The sequence below is a fragment of the Fukomys damarensis genome, unplaced genomic scaffold (genome assembly GCF_012274545.1).
Source record: "Fukomys damarensis isolate Sample0158 unplaced genomic scaffold, DMR_v1.0_HiC HiC_scaffold_26, whole genome shotgun sequence".
NCBI classification, from domain to species: domain Eukaryota; kingdom Metazoa; phylum Chordata; class Mammalia; order Rodentia; family Bathyergidae; genus Fukomys; species Fukomys damarensis.
The window spans coordinates 13,824,572-13,845,413 of NW_022900938.1; the positions used below are offsets into that span (position 1 = coordinate 13,824,572).

General features: G+C 39.3%; 1 non-coding gene and 1 pseudogene across 1 annotated transcript; one reads left to right on the forward strand and one right to left on the reverse strand.

The window, feature by feature from the left end:
* Positions 1-736: 736 nt before the first annotated feature.
* On the forward strand, positions 737-2,035 carry LOC104871048 (annotated as a pseudogene).
* Positions 2,036-8,698: 6,663 nt separating this feature from the next.
* LOC117283473 lies at positions 8,699-8,804 on the reverse strand. Its single transcript, XR_004514449.1, has one exon. It is a non-coding gene; the product is annotated as a U6 spliceosomal RNA (small nuclear RNA).
* Between the last annotated feature and the right edge of the window lie 12,038 nt (positions 8,805-20,842).

Consider the following 20,842-nt stretch of genomic DNA (forward strand, 5'->3'; position numbering starts at 1 on the left):
GAATGTTTATATGCCAAATTTCGTAAAACAAACACTACTCAACATACAGGTAGGCACCATACTATGCCAATGGGTGACTTTAATACCCTACTCTTGCTGATAGATAGATAAACTACACCATAGACCAAATGGACAAAAGACATCTATAGACTATTTCATCCAACAGCAGCAGAGCACATTCTTCTCAACAGCTCTTGGAACATTTTCCAAAAATAGATCATATTTTAGGCAATAAAGCAAACCTTAATAAACACAAAAAGCAAATAATTTCTTGTGTTTTATACCATAATGGAATAAAGGGCCAGTGATCTAGCTCAGTGGTTCCACTGCCGGCCTTGCAAGTGCAAGGACCAGAGTTACAAAAAAAAAAAAAAAAAAAAAAAAAAAAAAAAAAAACATAATGCAATGAAACTAGAAGTCAACAGCAAGAAAAACTGCAGAAAGTATACAAACAGGGAGATTGAACAATCCACTTTTAAATGATAAGTGTGTCAGTGAAGATATCAGGAGATAATCTAAGAATTGGAAAATGGAAACAACATACTAGAATCTGTGGGATACACTGAATGCAGTTTGAAGAAGGAAGTTTATAGCTATGCGTAACAACACTAAAAAAATCAGAGATATCTCAAATAAATAACCTAATGATGTATCTTGAGGTCTTAGGAAAACAAGAACAAGCCAGACCCAAAACTAGAAGAAGGAAAGAAATAATAACGATTAGAGAAGAAATTAATAAGAGACTAAAATAAAGTGAAGCAAGGAGTTGGCTCTATGAAAAGATACACAAGATTGATATACTCTTAGACAAAGCCAGTATTGCCTTAATACCAAAACCTGGTGAGAGCACAACAAAAAAAGAAAACAGTAGACCGATATCCTTGATGTACAACAGATGCCAACTTCCTCAACAAAATACCTGCAAGCCAAACTCAACATTAAAAAGATGCTGGCTCCTGGCAGCCCAGCGCTGGGCCCAGACCCAGGCCAGCTCCGCATTCCGCACTGGGGCTCCTTGCTCTGGCCGCCCACTGTCCCCCGCCATGGCGTACTCCTTGGGGCAGCCCGGCCTGCCGGGCATGCAGAACTTGAAAGCAGACCAGAGGAGCTTTGTACAAAACTAGAAAAGACTGGAAAGGCCTCTTTTGGCAAGGTGTTCAAAGGCGTTGACATTTGGACTCAGAAAGTGGTTGCCATAAAAATCATTTATCTGGAAGAAGCTGACGATGAGATAGAGGATATTGAACAAGAAATCACAGAGCCGGGTCAGTGTGACAGTTCACCCATAAGCACATATTACAGACCCTATCGGACGGACAGGGAATCGTGGATAATGACGGCGTATCTTGGTGGCAGCTCCGCACTGGATCTGTTAGCACCTGGCCCTTTAGATGAAACGCAGATGGCTACCACATTAAGTGAACTACTGAGGAGGAGACTCCATTATTTGCATTCAGAGAAGATCGATAGAGACATTAGCGCGGCCAATGTTCGGCTGTTTGAACAGGGAGAGGCGAAGCCGGCTGACTGCAGAGGGGCTGGCCAGCTGACAGACACACAGACAGAAGAACACCTCCGCGGGCACCCCGTTCTGGACAGCGCCCGAGGTCATCCAACAGTCTGCCTACAACTCGAAGGCAGACATCGGTCCCTGGGCATCACGGCTATAGAACTGGGAAGAGGGGTCCCCACTCCGAGCTGCACCCCGGGAAAGTTCTATTCCTCATTCCAAAGAACAACCAGAACAACCCCCCGTGCTAGAAGGAAACTACAGCCAGGCCCTGGAGGAGTTCGCTGAAGGCTGTACGAACGAGAAGCCGCGCTCTAGCCCACAGCGAAGGAGTCGCTGAAGCACACGTTTCTAATTCGAAACGCAAAGAGGTCGTCCTACCTGACTTCGCAGGTACAAGAGGTGGAGGCCCCGCAGGGCCTGGACGCCTCCAGCTCTCACAGGAAGCGGAAGCAGTCGGCCAGGCGTGGGGAGGCCGCGTCTCTGGGTCTGGATCTTCATTCACAGTCCAGGAGGAAGAACTGAGCGCTTCAGCCCTCGGAGGTGGAAGGAAGATGAAGGACATCCCAAAGACGCCCCTCTCCCGCGTTCATTGACAGTTATCTCTCTGTAGAGCTGAAGGAAAGCAAGCGCGGGAACCTGGGCCCACCGAAGAGCGCGGCGCCGCCTGGCGGAAGCGGCCCGGTCGCAGCTCCCTCACCGCGGCGGCCCAGCTCCACAGCGGCCGCAGAGGTTCTCGAGGCGGCGGCGGAATGTCGTCCCACTGAAATCACTTTGGCATTCAGGGTCTTGTTTTTCCTGTTTTCTTCCTCGTCCTCCTTTCTAAAAGTCAACCAGAGCGTTTGCCTACTGCTGAAGAGGCGCCAGCGAGGGAATGGAGTGACCCGGATGCGACCGGAAACACGCCCTGCTTTCTCACATCCTGGAGCTGTGAAGTTTCTCACTCAAGGCGGGGAGAGTCAGCTCCTTCAAGTGATGGGTTTTTTTGTTTTGTTTTGTGTTTTGTGTTTATTTAACCATAGTGCACCTATTCGAGGAAAGTATCTATAAAAACAAAAACCAACCCTGAGATGTATATTTGGGATTCTGATCAGGCAAAGGAAGACAGGAAACCTCAGGAACCCTGCTTTAGGTGGCTCGCTCCCCCAGGGGATGGAGACGTGCCCTGGCGGATGGGTGTACAGATTTGTATTTAGTGTCATTTTCACGGACAAATGGACTAATGCAATATAATAGAGAGCCTAGAAATAAATCAGAGCATTTTAGTCAATTAGTTTTTGACAAGCATGCCAAAAGTACACAGTGGGGAAATTACATCACTAGATATCCACATGTTAAAAAAATGAAGCTGGACCTTTATATGTATATAAAAAGTCCACTTAAAGACTTAAGATCTGAAACAGTAAAATTCCTAGAAGAACGCATAACTACAGAGCTCCTTGACATTGGTTTGGCTTTGATTTCATGGATAGGACACCAAAAGCACAGCGATAAAAGCAAACAAAACTACCATATTATCAAGTTAAAAATTTTCTGCACAGAAAAAAAAAATCATGGGAGTAAAAAAAAAGAAACCTATACAATGACAGAAAGTATTGGCAAGCTATACACTAAATAGGGGCCAATCTCCAAGTGTATGAGGAGTTCATAACTTGGTACCAAAAAGAAAGAAAGACAAAGGAAAATCTAGCAATCCAACAAAAACTGGCTAAAGACTTGAATATACACATTCCTCCAAATAAGACATACAAATAAATGCCCAGCAGGCACATGAAAAAATACTCATCATCACTAATACCAGAGTTGTGCAAATTGAAATCAAAATGAAGGATCAACTCAGTCAATTAGCTGAAAGATACTTACTGTCAAAAAGAGAAAGACAGGGTTGGGAATTTAGCTCAGTGGTTCTGCCACCTGCCTCATAAGCACAAGGTTCTGAGTTCAATCCCCAGTACCCCCCCACACACAAAAAAAAAGAGAGAAAAAGACAAGTAAACAAGTGTTGGTGAAGATCTGGGGCCATGAGAACCCTCACATACTGTTGATAGAAACACAAAATAGTGCAGCTGCAGTATGAAAGTTCCTGAAAATATAAAAATAGAATTACTGCATGATCCGGCACTCCCACCTAGACAAAAAAAAAAAAAAAAATTGAAATCAGTATATCAAAGAGATATTAGCACTTTCATGTTCTTTGTAGAACTGAAATTAGAAAATGTTATATATAAAAACAATAGAATGTGTTCAAGGTTAAAAAAAGAAAAAATTCTGAGCCAACCATTGATAGCACATACCTGTAATCCCAGCACTCAGGAGGCTGAGGCAAGGAGGATCTCCGTGTATTCAAGGCAAGCCTGTGCTACACAGTTCAAGTTTAGCCTGAACTACATAACAAGATCCCGTTTCAACCTTCCCCCTTAAAATGGGGGGGGGCAGCACACACCTGTAATCCCAGCACTCGGGAGGCTGAGACAGAAGGATCACTGTGAGTTCAAGACCAGCCTGGGCTACATAGTGAGTTCTAGGTCAATCTCAACTATACAGTGAGACCCTGTATCAAAAAACAAACAAAAAAATTAAACAGAATTAAACCACAGAGGAGAAATTATTAAATTGGATACAAACATAATTGAGAAAATCTGTGAAACCAATGCACTACACTAAACATAATTGAAATATCAGAACTTCCTTGAGGCACTTTAGGGCACTAGTACTCAAACTTTTAGAAATCTCTTTACCCTCTCAAAAATTACTAAGACCAACCCTGCAAATTCAAAACCCAACAATACACACTCATTCCCTTTGCCATCCAGAAGATCCTACCATCACATGTGCTGTAGCATCTGATGCACTCCTCTCTACACTCTAAGAACACAGTAGAAAAGTAAAGAAGATCTCTATTAGCATGAAAAATGTCTGATTTCACGGGAACCTTGAAAAGTTATCAGTGGCTCCTTGTTTTTTGTTTTGATGTAATACACATAGACTTTAATAAATATATAAAAAGCACTCTTCTTATGAAAAGTGTATCTTCTTAAAGATATAAAAACAAGCCGGGCGTGGTAGCACACGACTGTAATCCCAGCACTCGAGAGGCTGAGGCAGGAGGATCACTATGAGTTCGAGACCAGCCTGGGCTACGTAGTGAGTTCCAGATCAGTCTCAACTACATAGTGAGACCCTGTCTCAAAAAACAAACAAAAAAAAATTCCATAACAAAATAATAACAGAATACCAATGCTTAATACACTGTGCACCATAATCTTAAAAGAATGGTCAAAATGTTACTCAGAGTACAAGCCATAGACAAAAAAGACTCTCTTGATGCACATGAAAACAACACTGAGATTCCACCTCACCCCACAAACAATGGCTGTTATCAAGAAATCAACCAATAACAAATACTTCTGGGGCTGTGGGGAGATAGGAACCCTTCTCCGTTGTTGGTGGGAGTGCAGATTATTGCAACCACTGTGGAAATCAGTATGGAGATACCTCAAAGAACTACGAATAGAGGTTCCATTTGACCCAGCTATCCCTCTGCTGGGCATCTTTCCAAAAGAATTAAAAGAATCATACCACAGTGATATTTGCACACCCATGTTTATAGTGGTACCGTTTGTAATAGCTAAAAATTGGAAACAGCCCATTTGCCCATCAGTTGAAGACTGGATAAAGAAGATGTGGTTTTTCTATAAAATGGAATACTACTCAGCCATAAAGCATGAGAAACTAGAGTCATTCATAGGAAAAGGAATGTATACTGAGGCCATACTCTTAAGTGAAATAAATAAGACACACATGTAGATACCAAATAGTTTCTCTGGGTGAAAAACTAAAAGTGTAAATAAGCTCCAAATTGTATAACTGACAATGTGAAATAGGAAGAAAAGGGCTAAAGGTGTGGGGGAAGGGGAAAGGGTAGAGGAAAGGAAATAAGGAAAAAGAAAAAATATGAGAAAAGCAAAAAATGGAAACAAAGTCTTTGTAAATAGGGAAGGGTGGAGGAGGCAAAGAGAGGGCAGAAGCAAAGGGAAAAAATGAGAACCAAGACCTGTCATGTAAAGGTACAAGATCCCAATGATGAATGTAACTGTACTGTATACTTAAAAAGTACCAATAAACTCAACCAAAAAAAAAAGACTCTCTTACAAAACAGAAACATAGAGATTATAACACAAAACTTTCTTTTCAGTGAACTAAAAGAAACTAGTAGTACAAACAAAACAAACTGGCATAAATATTGAAATATTTGTGAGACAATGGAAGAGAATTTTGGAAAGTATTTCAATTTCTCCCTACCTCTCATTTTTTCTTTATATATGTGTATATTTTGAGTTTCTCTTGTAAGAGTAACCATGCAATAGTTAAGCTTCTGTATCTACTAATGCCTCAAGTTTATCTTTCTTTATGGAACAATACTATTCCATTGTGTATAAATACCACATTTGTCTATTCATCTCTTGACGGCCATATATGCTGTTTCCAATATCTAGCTATTACAAATTGTGCTGCTATGAGCATGGATATGCATATATCTCTGTAAATTGGTGACTGAAACTCTGGGGGAAGATACCTAGAATAGGGATAGCTGGGTCAAATGAAATTTCTATTGTTATCATTTCAAGAAATCTCCACACTGGCCCTTCCTGCTCCACAAGGAACAGGGGTCTTGCACTGGTAACATTGATTACTTCTGGTGCCCGGATGGAGGCCTGAGATCCCAAAGAAGCCCTGCTACTGCTGCGCATTCTAGGCGACAGAACAGTGATACAGCAAGTATCAGAGTCCCTAGAACCCATGCTTGAGCAATCTGGACCACTGCTACTCTCTGTGCTGTGTTGAATCGGTCCACGCGGCTCTCACTGGTGGTTGATGCTGCAGGCATCAGCGCGCACAAGTGTGCTCAACACTAGCGCCTCAAGCTGCAGAACTCTGGGAGCAGCTTTGCGGACCTGGGTCTGGTGTCTCCGGATGCACATACTAGAGGAGGCTGCATTCGAAGTCTTTTTGTCCAAACCATGTGGTCGAACAATATCCCCTCACCACTTTGCAGTCTGAATGTCCTTTACTAGGGGAAAACTGTCAGTGGCAAACTTTCAGCTACCTACGACTGCTGCTTCAACACCTTGTGAATGCACCACTCCTAGACTCCCACTTTATCCAGCTCCACAAGGCCTGGTCCTGGTGCCTTTAGGAGGAGTAGCGGATCAGGTACTCACTGTGGTCCAGGTATTGGGCAGATGTTTGGGCCCAGTGGTGGAAACTAGGGAGAGGCTATGAGGTACTTAAGATCAGGCTGCAAATATCCAAACAACCTTCAGCAGAAGGGATAGTGGCCACTCCTTGGGCTCTCTGGAAGGCCCTTAACACCAAAGTGGTTAGACTGGAATGGCTCACCTTCATGGTGCTGGATGAGAGCTTCCTGGAGCTGGTGGACAACAACTTGGGGAAGAGCCAATAGCAGAACACCTAGCTGTCTTGCAAAACATCCTGAGCCAGGGATTTAGCTCAGTGGTTCCACCACTTGCCTCACAAGTGCAAGGGCCCAAGTCTGATCCCCAGTATACACTGAAAGCTCAGTTGGCAAAGACAGGACCCTCTTTACTTTTCCTAGTAATTTTAAGAGCTCCAGCACTGCGAATTGGTTAGGGTATATTCTGCATGGACACAAAATCCCAAACCTAAGTTTGCAGAAAGAGATGCCAGCATTAACTTCCAGAAGGGCTCCTGAGGCATCCCTCTCTTTACAGTCACAGCCTCTCTGGTCCTGGACAGGACTCATGAAGAGCTGCCTATTAATTATGATTGCCACCTCCCCCTGCAAGAACAGGGCACATGGGCCATGTGTGGAGCAAGTTGCCAGGCAAAAGTATCAGCTTTGTGACCCATTCCTGCTTCAAAAGATAGAACTCGCAGATTTCCAGGACTGGCATCATTGGTGAGAGATCATTATCCTCAACTAGTCTGCTTTTGGCTGGCTGAAGTGTGACGATAGAACAGAGATTTTTTTGTTGATGTTTTGGGTATGTGAGCACCTTTGTCAGCAGGAGGCGCTGGGCTGCTGAATAGTCAGGCTGAAGCAGATAAGCCAGCATCCAGGTGGACTCCCAAGAGACATCCAGTTGTGAAATAGTCTGACAAAGACCTATGTTGCTCTACTGCAAAATTAGTCACTGGAATCATGATGACAGGACCCCAACAGTAGCTCGCTGGCTCAGCCACTGAGATGAGAGAATGAACACTGGATGGACTAAGAGAGTTAGTACCTCTTCTGCAGTGACCTGTACTGCTCATCACTAAAGATAGAACCTGCACCCTTTTGCCTGAACACTCCTCAGCCAGGAGCCCTCTTCCGCGCTGACCGGTTAAGGGTAAGGAGACTCTGAAATATGTGTGAAATGAAAAGCTGCTTTGAGTATGTTCATGATGATGCTGGTCTTGAAGGTCTGATTTTTTTTCCCCCAGCTCAAAATCCTTTCTTGGGCAGAAGAATCAAAGGTCAACATTTTACAAGCTGAGGTGGAGTCAAGTGCAGAGAGGACTTGTTAGAGCCTGAGCTACAAGGGGAGATTCTGCCTTGAGTCAATACCATCGACAAGCAGCACAAACCAGGAGAGTCTAGGCTTCCACAAACTTAAAGAAGAAAGCATGGGCTACACAGGGACCCTTCCTCCCTGAATTCCCAGAGGCAGATTAATGATCAGAAAAGAGATTTACCTGGAACGGGAATGTCATAGAGAAAGCCCCTTAAGGCCTACAGGCTCCTTATTGGCCCACCCTTTTGTAACAATTATGTGTGGAAATACACCTTGTCCAAGGCTAATCCTCAACCTTCCTCGTTCCCTTGAAGTACAGACTTCCATGAAGGGCCCGGTCTTCTAATGCCTTCTGGCTTCAGAAGGGATCCTTCTATGTATTTTTAGTAGGTGTGATGCCTACAATGAAACCTAAGCATATTGGAGAAAGATGCAGGCCAGTCTTTTAAGAAATGAAGACTCTTGGGCTGGGAGTGTTGCTCATTAAAGATCTCGTGCTAAAAAAAAAATGAAAATCTCCACACTGATTTCCACGGTAGTTGTAGTAGTTTACATTCCCAACAATGTAGAAGAGTTCCTTTTCACCCACATCCTTATCAGCATTTATTATGAGATTTTTGATGATAGCCATTGCTTCTGGGATATGATATAGAATATGGAATGCTTCATGAATTTGCAAATTATCCTTGAACAGAGGCCATGCTAATCTTCTCTGTATGGTTCCAATGTTAATAATATATGGGAAAGGAACTGATCTTCTCTGAAAAACCCTGCAGACTGTCTGACCACAGCTGCCTAAAACATTATGACTGTAGAGAGGGATTATTGCAGATCAAGTGCAGAAGTTATCTTGGGCTTTCCTTAGTCTCTTTTAATAGCCATTTTCTATTAATCTCTGTATCTGACCTAACATTTGCATGACTAGTGGATAACTCTTGGAATGTATAGTTAAGCAAACTTCAAGCCTCCACCAACCCTAAAGCTAAGAATGCTGTGAGAAAACATCTGAAGCCTAACAGAACAGACTTTCTGGCCTTGCAGAAGCCTGCCTACATGTTCCCTACGATGTATTTGGTAAACACAATGATGCATGACTGTCCCTTGCTCTGTGTGTCTGTACAAGTTCGTGTAACTTCTTCCATGGTGGAAGATGTCATTCAGGGCAACCTGAATCTGTCTTCACATGCATGGTCACTCATATTTGGCTCAGAATAAACTATTTTATTCTCTTTAGAGCTGAATTATCTCGTGATGACACTCCCACCAGGTCCCCAAACAACACTCTGAGCATCTACAGAGGAAGACATCCAAAAGCTGAGGGGAATTCATCATATACAACTAGCTTATCTACCCCTAACTATATGCCCTGAAAGTCTGAGCAAAATCGCAAGATATATTTCCATGAAGAGAGTCTCAGCATCATTAATACTCTGTGGTGCTTATTATCTGCAGACCAAGAAAGACAGGAAATTGCTGTCATCAAACTGGACTCTGAATTCTGTGAGGACAGCATGACTGATCTGGTTGATAGGTTACCATAATGGATAGCAGCACAAGCATGAATCAGAATGGACCGGCACACATAAATATCTTTAGCATAGTTAATTCATCATGGTGTCCCTAGAATGAAATTAAATGGGCAGCCTAATGAAGTCTTATTTGATTTGTAGAAGCAGGATAACCTCCAAGTTGTGATCCTCCTATCTCAATCTCCCAAGGCCTGGAACTATAGGTATGCACCACCATGCCCAGACATGCTTACATGTTATAGTTCTATCACTTAAATGAGATTTCTAAAAAAATTATATGGCCGGTCATCTGAAATGAACAGACATTTCTCAGACAAGTAAAAGCAGCAAATAAATACATGAAAAAATGTTCAAAACATTGGTCATTCGAGAGATGCAGATGAAAACCACACTGAGGTTCCACCTCACCCCACAAAGAATGGCTACCATCAAGAAATCAAACAATAACAAATGTTGGTGGGGTTGTGGGGAGAAAGGAACCCTTCTCCACTGTTGGTGGGAGTGCAAACTGGTGCAACCACTATGGAAATCAATATGGAGATACCTCAAAGAGCTGGGACTAGAGGTTCCATTTAACCCAGGCAACTCTGCTGGGTATCTTTCCAAAAGAATGAAAAGAATCATATCACAGTGATGTATGTGCACCTATGTTTGTAGCGGCACAGTTTGTAATAGCTAAAACTTGGAAACAGCCCATTTGCCCCTCAGTTGGAAACTGGATAAAGATGTGTTTTTTCTATAAAATGGAATACTACTCAGCCATAAAGAATGAGAAATTAGATTCATTCAGGAGGAAAATGGGATACATACTGAGGATATACTCCTAGGTGAAATAAATAAGTCACACATGTGTAAATACCAAATAGTTTCTCTGGTGTGAATAAACTATAATAGTACATAAGATCCTAATGATATAATTGACATTGTTAAATAGGAAGAAAGGGGCTAAAGGTGTAGGGAAAGTGGGAAGGGTAGGGGAAAGCTAATAAGGGAAAAGAAAAAAATATGAAAAAATGGAAATGAAGTGTTTTTAAATGGGGAGGGGAGGAGAGGGTGAAGGGAGGGCAGGGACAAGGGGAAAAAATGAGAACCAAGACCTGTCATGTAAAGGTACAAGATCCCAATAATGAACGTAACTGTACTGTTTACCTAAAATGGACCAATAAACTCAATGAGCACAAAAAAAAAAAAATTATATGGCCTGTGAATTGAAAAGGAAAGTTCACAGTAACCCACACTCTGCCTTGTGGTATTCATTCGTTGAATTTTGCTAAGAATATCCTGATGATTGTATAAACACTTTCCTAAAAGAGTAATATGGTCTGAGCTGGATCAATAAGTTATAAAGTAGATTTGCCTTCTAACCATAATTCTTCACAACCTACATAAACTCCCCTCTGCACCCTTAAAGAGACCTTCTAACCCATTTCCCAATAGGACACAATCTGGTTTTTACTGGAATTGGTGCTCCCTGAATTGCCCAGCAATTCTAAAAAAAATTTTTTTTTTCTGAGCCTCTTTGGATAACATACAAAGTTTGGTCAACTTATGTTGATACATAGTGTGTGTACTTTTTACATTATGTATATAGTACATAGTATCTTACACAGTGTGTACAATGTACTGAGTATATATGAGTGTGTGAGTGTGTGTGTGTGTGTGTGTGTGTGTGAGTGTGTGTGGTTTTGAGGAAACTCCTTTTTAGGAACACTTAGAAATTGCAAGGTCCCATTTTTTGTTTTTCTGCATGTTAACAGAAGTTTTCCTTTGTCATAGTCTCCATAGTTACACGTTCTAATTGTGGCTGAAGGAACTTGTCTAACCAGAGCTGAAAGCCATTGCTTCAAATGGAACTAGAATTTTATTGAAGAACTATTTAACATAAATTTAAAAGACAGTGTTTTGCTGATCAAACTCACGTGTTGCCACTGCCTCAGGCAGCCAAAAGGTAATGATATGAAAAATACATCCACATTTTAAACACTGGAATATAAGCTTTTGATTCCTAATTTTAAGCAACTTTGGTTTTAAAACAATAGTTTGAGGAGGGAAATAAAAAGCAAATGGAGGATTAAGATTGGCTTCAGATACAGTTTAGGTTTAGCTTGCTACAGATCATCGGTGTCTTTTTTCCTGTAAGAATTTAACTCTAAATTCAGTTAATTTTTCTAGAGCATATTAATTTGAATTTCCTAGAAAAGAAAATATAGTAATGATGTAATCTAGAAAGTATAAAAGGCTTTTCAAAATAGTGTCTAATATCAAGGATATAAGTTACTCCACTTTCTACTACTGAAGCTAACAATTATTTACCCTGGATATTGTGAAAACCACTGTAATTATCACAGACATTTACATAACAAAAAAGTCTTATCAAGATACTCTTCTCAAAAGTATACAATAGCATTCTGATTCACTGAGTACATTAGTTACCTACTACTGCCATAAAGGAATACCACAAATTCAGTGGCTTCAGTGCAAATTTATTTTCTTACAGTTCCCTAGGTAAGAAATCAGGCCGATTTCCAAAATCAGGATATCAGCAAAGATATATTCCTTTTTGAAGATGGAGAATTCAATCTCCTTGCTTATTCAGGTTGTTGGCAGAAGTCAGTTTCTTGCAATTTGCAGCCTGATGTCTCTCTAGTTCCTGTAAGTAGAGGGTCATTCTCATTTTAGAGGCTCTACTGAGGGCCTAGAAGTGGAGTGGGAGTGGGGCCCACGTTCAGGGCCACTATGATTAAATTAGGTCCACCTGAATAATCCCAGATACTCTCCCACTCTCAAGGTGCATGCCCTTAATCAATTCTACACAACATCTCACCATGTAACAAATCTGCAGGTTGCGGGGTTTACACTGACATATTTGGAGCTATTATTCTGCCTACCATAAAGTACAAAGCCAAAGCCAAAGTCCCTGTAAAGGTCTACATTGGAGGATCCTATGTGATTTGCATTTCCACTACCTCTCATTGATTTTTTTTTTTTACTCATATTCCCCTTGCTCATTCAACTCTAACTTTCTCTATGCTATTCCTGGAAAACACCAGACAAACTTTTGGCTTTAACTTTAATGTTCCTGCTGCCTGGAATGTTCTTTCCTCCTTCCACTCTGCTAAACACCTCATCACCCTGCAAACCTTTGTTCAGACCTCACCTTCTCAATGAGGCCTACCACGAGTGTCCAGCATTTCTGATCATTTCTTTGTCACAGCACCTGTAACTCTCTAACTTACTCTATTTTATCACTGTGATTATTTTCTATTGCTGTTCTTTCTCCTGGAATATTAGATCTACATGAGTGAGGAACTGTCTTTATTTCTATGATATATCTCAAGGCCCTACAACATTTTAGGAGCTCAATAAATATTACCTGAATTGGCTGCTGAACAAAGTTTTCCAAATACTGACTGATGGAACTACAGGTATTTACAATCTATGCTCTTTTTTGCAGGTCATGTAGACTACAGCACAGCTATTTGAAAAACTGAATTGCATCTCCTTAACTCTTACTTATTTCTACTTTTTAAATCAATGACACAAATCAATAGTTCCATGTTTTAATTCATCAAGGTCAATATTTCTTTTATTCTATTCCAAAGAAATTTTTTAAAAAATGATTCACATATCTCTATCTTCCCACTCTCTCTGAGAAATATTTTGATCCTTTACAATAAAAGTAAATATGTACAATAAGGCTTAAATTAAGCCTCAAGAAAATCAGGAACAAAAGTGTAAAAAAGATGTCAATATTCAAAAGCTTATTCTCTGAGAAATATTTTGATCCTTTACAATAAAAGTAAATATGTACAATAAGGCTTAAATTAAGCCTCAAGAAAATCAGGAACAAAAGTGTAAAAAAGATGTCAATATTTCCAAAAGCTTAAATATGGCATTTTATTTTTATCTGATGTTACTGCTTCTGTTTTTAGTGTACTCTAAAACCTTTTCATTTTGGACACTTCTGACAAGTCACCACAAGATGGAGGTACATCTGTAGTTTGAAAGGTAGGTTTCTGTAGTACTAACACAAATACTGCTTTCAATAAGAGAAAACCCACCTACTTAAATTCCACTTCAAATTATGTTACAAAAACTGCTTCTGCGAGACTTAACAAGTACTTTTAAGAAACTTGGATGAGATAATTTAAATTTATAAAACATCTTACCCTGATTAACCAAGAAATAAACTGATAATTTAGGACGTGACTGAAAAGCTCCAAAGAAACCTGTTTCAGTGACCCATCTTAGAAAAAGTTCAGTCCTTTCAAGCCTCCCTGCCTCAACCCTAGCACACACTGCAGTGTGGTTTTCCCTAGTTTGCAGAAGCCATGGGCTAAAGAACCCATCTATGTTCTCAGTCAGAGCTGCCTTGTGCAAGAATATCCCTACGTTTCAACCTAACAACAAACACTAACACAAACAAGATATATAAGGAATTTGGCAAACTTTAATATTTGAATACTCATTCATAATCAATAAATGTATCTACTGATGACATTGAGACAATCCTTTGTGTAAAGTTTTAAATTTCTACATGGACAAAAAGAATTTGACTGTACTTTTTTTAAATATCTTTAAACGCTTTTAAAGAGCAGTTTTCAAATACTTTTAAGAAGGCATTAATTCTAGAGTTAAATTTGAACACAGGAAATTCACTGAAAATACGTGTCCCGCACATTTTAAATTCAAATGGTTTAACAATCAACCAAAGTGTCAAAGAAAATATGCTACAATTCCACAACACGGTATTTTTGTATCAAGGGTCTGAGCTCCTGTCCTACTGTTGTCAGTGTACATATATACAATTCAGTGTTCTTACTCTCTGTTCCAGTTGCTGTATAATCTATTACCCTGCAATTTAGCAGTGTAAAACAAGTCATTGCATTATACCTCCCACTGGAGAATGAACAACAACACAGGCTGGGCAATTCTCTTGCTCCAGAGTATGGAATGGGTGCCTGGTGAGACACGGGTCGCTGTACTGAAGGGTATGAGTGAAGCCTCATTCAAATGCTCCTGGTCAACTAGGCTGAGTTAACTGGACTATTCTCCCATTCCTTGAAACCTCAGCACCTCTCTATGACAACTCTTAAGGGCCAAAAAGTACAGCACCATTTCCACTACACAACACTGGTCAAAAACCAAACTGAACCACTGGAGGGGAGAAACAGATGCTGCTTCTCAAGGAGAGGAATGTCAAAAATCAGTGGGCTTCCTAGTCCAACACAATTTATTTTTTTTTAAATTAGGCTCAGAGCAAGCACATTAACTAACGTTATCAACGACTTAAGAGTGACAGTTAATGCTTAACAGGTGCTTGGTACATGCAAAGCATGATTCTAAATAATTTACATGCATTAATTTAATCCTAGAAATCCCGTGAAGATGGTCATATTATTATCACCATTTCATTGATGATGTAACCAAGGCACAAAAAGATCTTGCCCCAAATGAACAATAGGTAAACAGAGACAGGATTTGAAAACAGTCTGATTCAAAAATCTATACTCTTAATCACATAAAAAGAGAACTTTAAGATTCTATTAATCACTACTTTTAAATTAACCAGTTAGACCGGGCGTGGTGGCGCACGCCTGTAATCCCAGCACTCAGGAGGCTGAGGCAGGAGGATCGCTGTGAGTTGGAGACCAGCCTGAGCTACATAGTGAGTTCCAGGTCAGACTCAACTACATAGTGAGACCCTGTCGCAAAAAAACAAACAAACAAACAAAAAAATAGTACTATGGTTAACTAAACTGCATAAATTAACAGAATGTTTATGAAATTAATGCAAGCACATCAGGTAGAGTGAGTATTACAGTCAGATAGCCACTTTGGGGAGGTATTTAAAACTGTCAAAGGGGTGGCCAGGGAATTACCTCAGTGGTGCCGCTGCCTGCCTTGCAAGCAGAAGGTCCTGAGTTCAATCTCCGGTACCTTAAAAAAAAAAAAAAAAAAAAAAAGTCGAAGAGGGCCAGGGATTTAGCTCAGTGGCACCGCAGCTGCCTGGCAAGTGCAAGGTCCTGAGTTCAATCCCTAGTATCAAACAAACAAACAAACAAAAAAAAAAACTGTCAAAGGGATTTTCACTCCCATTCATTATCTTTCAATAACGTAGTTTCAAAATTTTTACTTGAAATAATTTTGGTTCAATTTATCTGCAATTAATTTCCAAAACTGAATCTATGATGCACACATCTTTGCTTAAAAATCTTGGGCTGGGGATTTAGCTCAGTGGTGCCGCCACCTGCCTCACAAGTACAAGGACATAAGTTCGATCCCTGGTTAAAAAAAAAAAAAATCTTATGAACTCATTAAGAGCACTAACTTCAATCATTTTCCAAATTAAGTAGAATCACCAACCCTTTTTACGACTGTATGAGCCTGCAACATCTATTTTACTTCATGAGACTATTGCAGAAATAGAAAATTTATTGTAAAGTATTGCAGAGATAGAAAATGTATTAGTCATTCACACATCATCATACTCTAAGTCATGGAGCTACTACCGGTCAATTCCCAGGAAATGAGAGAAATGGAGACAACATTCCTCACTAAAAAAACATGAATGTATCCAGCAGTAATGAACGAGAGAAAATATTTAGTGATTGCCATTTAAATTCCACTGGAAGTTTAAGGTACGCATGAGATAGAAAACACAAGAATGCAGAAACACACAGTCTAATTTTCTCTCATGTGGGACCAGAGTTAAGTGGATATGAAGGCCTAACACTAAAGCTCACTATGTAACCTCAACTTCAGAATCCATTAGGGCTTCGCCACTGCAATACCCCTATATGCATACAAATGACAATATCCAAATTTCAATGACAGTCTTTAAGAAATAGCCTATGCTAAGGAAATATCAGGTTAAGTAAATTTAGTCTATTATGAAAGGCAATTCCAAGTATATTATGATACTGCCATTGCAATTTGTGTTGAAACTCGATCCCTTATGAATTCAGGACTGAGTCCCTAAGACCCTCTGAAAGAATATGGATAGGCAAGGGGAATAAATGAGAACCAAGACCTGTCATGTAGAGGTACAAGATCCCAACAATGAATGTAACTGTACTGCATCCCTAAAATGTACCAATAAACTCAAAGAGGAAAAAAAAAAAGTTAAATAGTGGGAGAAAAATACCAAAATAAATACATAGTATGGAGGATAAACAATCAGCACCAAGGAGTTTTAATATATTTCTATAAGTGAGCACTAGTGTACACAGAGACAGGAACAAGGAATCTATAGATGACTGGAACTCAGCAAAAATGGAAGCCACTCTTCGAAGCAGAACCTTGCCGTACAAATAATTTATTTCCACTCAGCTCTACATCCACCCTTCTTCAACCAGCTTAATGATAATGGTACATCTGCAGGCTCCATTTCTCCTTTTCAGCTACTGTACTGTACTTTGATATTGGACAGTGCCAACAGAGGGTGTGAAAAAGAACAATACGTATGGAAGAGAAAGAACTATTCCTTCTCCCCAATATGTTTTCAATGCAGCTTGGAGTGAATCAAAATGAGCAAAATAATCACAATGGAGATAAAGAAAAGATTCTTTTAAAAGTAGGGAGCCAGTGATTTACCTCAGTGGTGCCACTGCCTGCCTCACAAGTGTAAGGTCCCAAGTTTGATTCCTGGTACCAAAAAAAAATTGTCCGTGTAAAAGTAGGGAGTGAAACAGAGCCAGAAAATACCAAATGAGTGACCACTGTAAGAAAACAACAGAAATGGAAGTACAATGAAGTCAGAAAGGTTTCACTGAAGCTTTACCTCTCCTAGATGTTCAGGAAAACCAATTTCACATAAAAATGAACAAGAACAAAGTATCAAGGTCAAATCTGTAAATCAGTCTGATAAAAAAAGAATGGCATCTGTATAGACAACAGAGGCATGCCAGAGTCATGCCCCCGAAAAGATCAAAACTGCAACCTTCTATTTCAAATGGGGCTGAAAAGACATCAAGAAAATATGAACATGAAAGAATAATATAAATCACTAGTAGAACAACGAAGAAATGAGGTGCAGAATTCAGAACAGAATCAAGTTAGAAATCATGGCAAAATGAAAACTTACCTGAAGGAATGAGACTAAGAAAATACAAGAAATACTCAAAAGAATGAGTAAAAAATACTATTGAAAAACTCAGTAAGAAATAGAAAAAAAATACTTAATTCAGATCTTCACATACTTTTTTGGGTTGTTGTTTTGTTTGTTTTGTTTTGTTTTAGTTCTGAAACAAGGTTTCGCTGTGTATTTCAGGCAGGGCTTTAACTCACTAGGTAGCTCCAGCTCACCTTGAACTTGTAGTGATCCTCCTGCCTCAGCCTCTAGAGTGCTGGGATCACAGGATGCACATTCTTTATTTTACGAATTTTTCCCCTTCCTACTCAAGTAGATAAGATTACATATTCTAGAAAGTTCAGGACAGTGCTTTTGTTGCTTTTTAATTTACAAAGAATAAAATGTACTTTCTATCACTATCCTTTTCATGTGTTTCCAAATACTCCTGTTTCCAAACTTTGGGAATCAAATAATCAAGCTGAAATACGGCTTTTTTTTTTTTTTACAAGCCTGTTTTGGAAAGAAAAGTGCCAAACTATGATAGTGCATTTGTCTAAATTATTTTATTTACATGCTTTTTCAAAAAAACAAATGTGGGGCCAGGAATTTAGCTCAGTGGTTCCACTGCCTGCCTCACAAGCACAAAGGACCTGAGTTCAATCCCCAGTACCAAAAAAAAAAAAAATGTGTTCCAGAGAAATAATTTTTTAAGATCACCTCACTACACTTTATTAAATTTAGGTAGAAAATGAAGTACATTCCTATTAATAACTAATATTATTACACATTACAAAAACATTGGAAGATGAGAGAAAGTATAATATATATATTAAAATGAACTTTTAAAATATTTTTAGAAATATATATAGGAGTGGTTGGGTATGTTGCTACACGCCTGTAATCCCAGCACTTGCGAGGCTGAGGCAGGAGGATTGATGTGAGTTCAAGACCAGCCTGGGCTACACAGTGAGTTCCAGTTCAGTCTCAACTACATAGTGAGACCCTGTCTCAAAAAATAAAATAAATAAATAGATAAATAGATAAAAATATATGAGAAAATGATTAATATTGAAGAAAATTAAAAGATCAAAGATATATAATATGAGCTTCTAAAAGAAAAATTTAAAACTACTGAACAAGACAAGCAGTAAAAAGAGTAATTCAAGAAAATTTCCAAAAAATTCTAAAAAAAATTTTTAAAGTGTATGTGAAAGTTTCTGGCTTTTTAAAATACAATTAAATGTCCTACCACATGTGCCTCACAAGTGCAAGGTCCTCTTTGATCCCCAGTACACAAAAAAAAGTTCTCACTCAAATTCTCAGATACTATATATTTCAGAATGCTAACCCATAATAACCAAGACACAGTTAAGTAAAATTACTTAAAAGACACAGTTAAGTAAAATTAATTTGTCCATATGTACTAATTCAGGAATAATGAAGAATATACCAGGATCAAAATGAAAAGGAAGGGCAAGCATGAGAATTAAACACATGGCTACTTACACAACTGGAAACAGATAAAGGAAAAGTATAGCATTATAATGTCCAAGCATTCAATATTAGATATTGTACAACAGTAAAAAGAATGGAAGAGAAAACTGAGAATGGGAAAATAGATACCCACCTCCAAAAAAGGTTTTAGAAGTTTTCAACAATTACAGCAACAGAGGCAGTAAAAATTGTTTTCTGTACATAACATGGGAAAAATTGATGATTGATATTACTATTACCCATCTTTCTAAAACCAAAATTCCAGAAGATATGACTACAATAAAAAAGAAATTAAGTTTTTTTTAAAAAAGCTAGAACCTTTAATTTGAATTCTATTAGTATGAGATCATGAAGTAATTTATGATAATCAATTTAGTAGCAGCAAGCAATCCCAAACAGCCAGACAGAGATTTTTCTGAAAAGTCACTTTCCATTAAGGAGAAAAAGGAGCTAAGGCATATTGGAGACATCGCTGGTTCTAGACTTGGGGTACAAAATACATCCTAATAACTACAGTTATGCTTCTATCTAGCTTTCCTCCCAAAACCTAATATGGTCATAGGTGGGACTTTTCAGAGATGGCTGGATCTAGAGTATGTGATGCTAGGATGGTATGGTGCCGAGATCACGGGTGTGTGATTACTAAATCAATCCACTGATTGGTTTGGCACACTTCTGGGTACAGACAGTAAGAAGGCCCACATTTTGTTTGTTTGTTTGTTTGTTTTTTGTTTTTTGAGACAGGGTCTCACTATGTAGTTGAGACTGACCTGGAACTCCCTATGTAGCCCAGGCGGGTCTCGAACTCCCAGCGATCCTCCTGCCTCAGCCTCCAGAGTGCTGGGATTACAGGTGTGCGCCATCACACCTGGCTAAAAGGCCCACCTCTGAGCGTGAGTGCTATGTGCCCTAAGGGCGAGTAGTCTGGACAGAGTACAAAGGAGAGCAGCTGTCATTGCTTGCTGCTTATCACTCGCTTAACTATTTCACTGCTTGCTGCTTTGCTGCCTTCTGCCCGCCATGAACTGTTTCTCCTCTGTGATGCCACCTTGCCTTGGAGCCAGCCAACTATGGACTAAAATCCCTACAAACTGTGAGCCAAAATAAAGCTTTCTTCCAAAGCTTTGGGTGTCAAGTATTTTGTCTCAGCAATGAGAAAATTAAGACAACTACAGAACACTTCTGTCATGATAATGAAGGAAACTATCAAAACTACTATAGTCTAGTTCAAAGGACTCAGGACTTAACCTGAGCCAACAAAGAGGCTCAATGCTTATAATAAGCAGAAACCATAAAAATGTATTTAATTTCAAGAGTTGATAAGGAAACAAAAGTTATGTCGCCTCTAGAGTCTATATTAACTTAAAAACTGGCAAGTAGATGTTCTGTTTTTTCTCCACGAATCATAGGACTATTTAACAAAATACCAGAGATAATATCATATATATAAATATATTTATCAAATAAAAATGAACTATCACCTTTTGGTAAATGAGAGTATATAACTGAACTTTGATAGAAGAATACAGTATTAACTATAATCTGAGATCAAATCTTAACTCTACCAATTCTCCAGATCCAGCTTCCAATTTACAAAGTACACAGAATAGAAACACATGCAGAAAGAGCATTCAGCAAATTCTCAGTGTCAGAAAGTCTATACATCAAATCACACTGATTTTTCAACAATAAATTA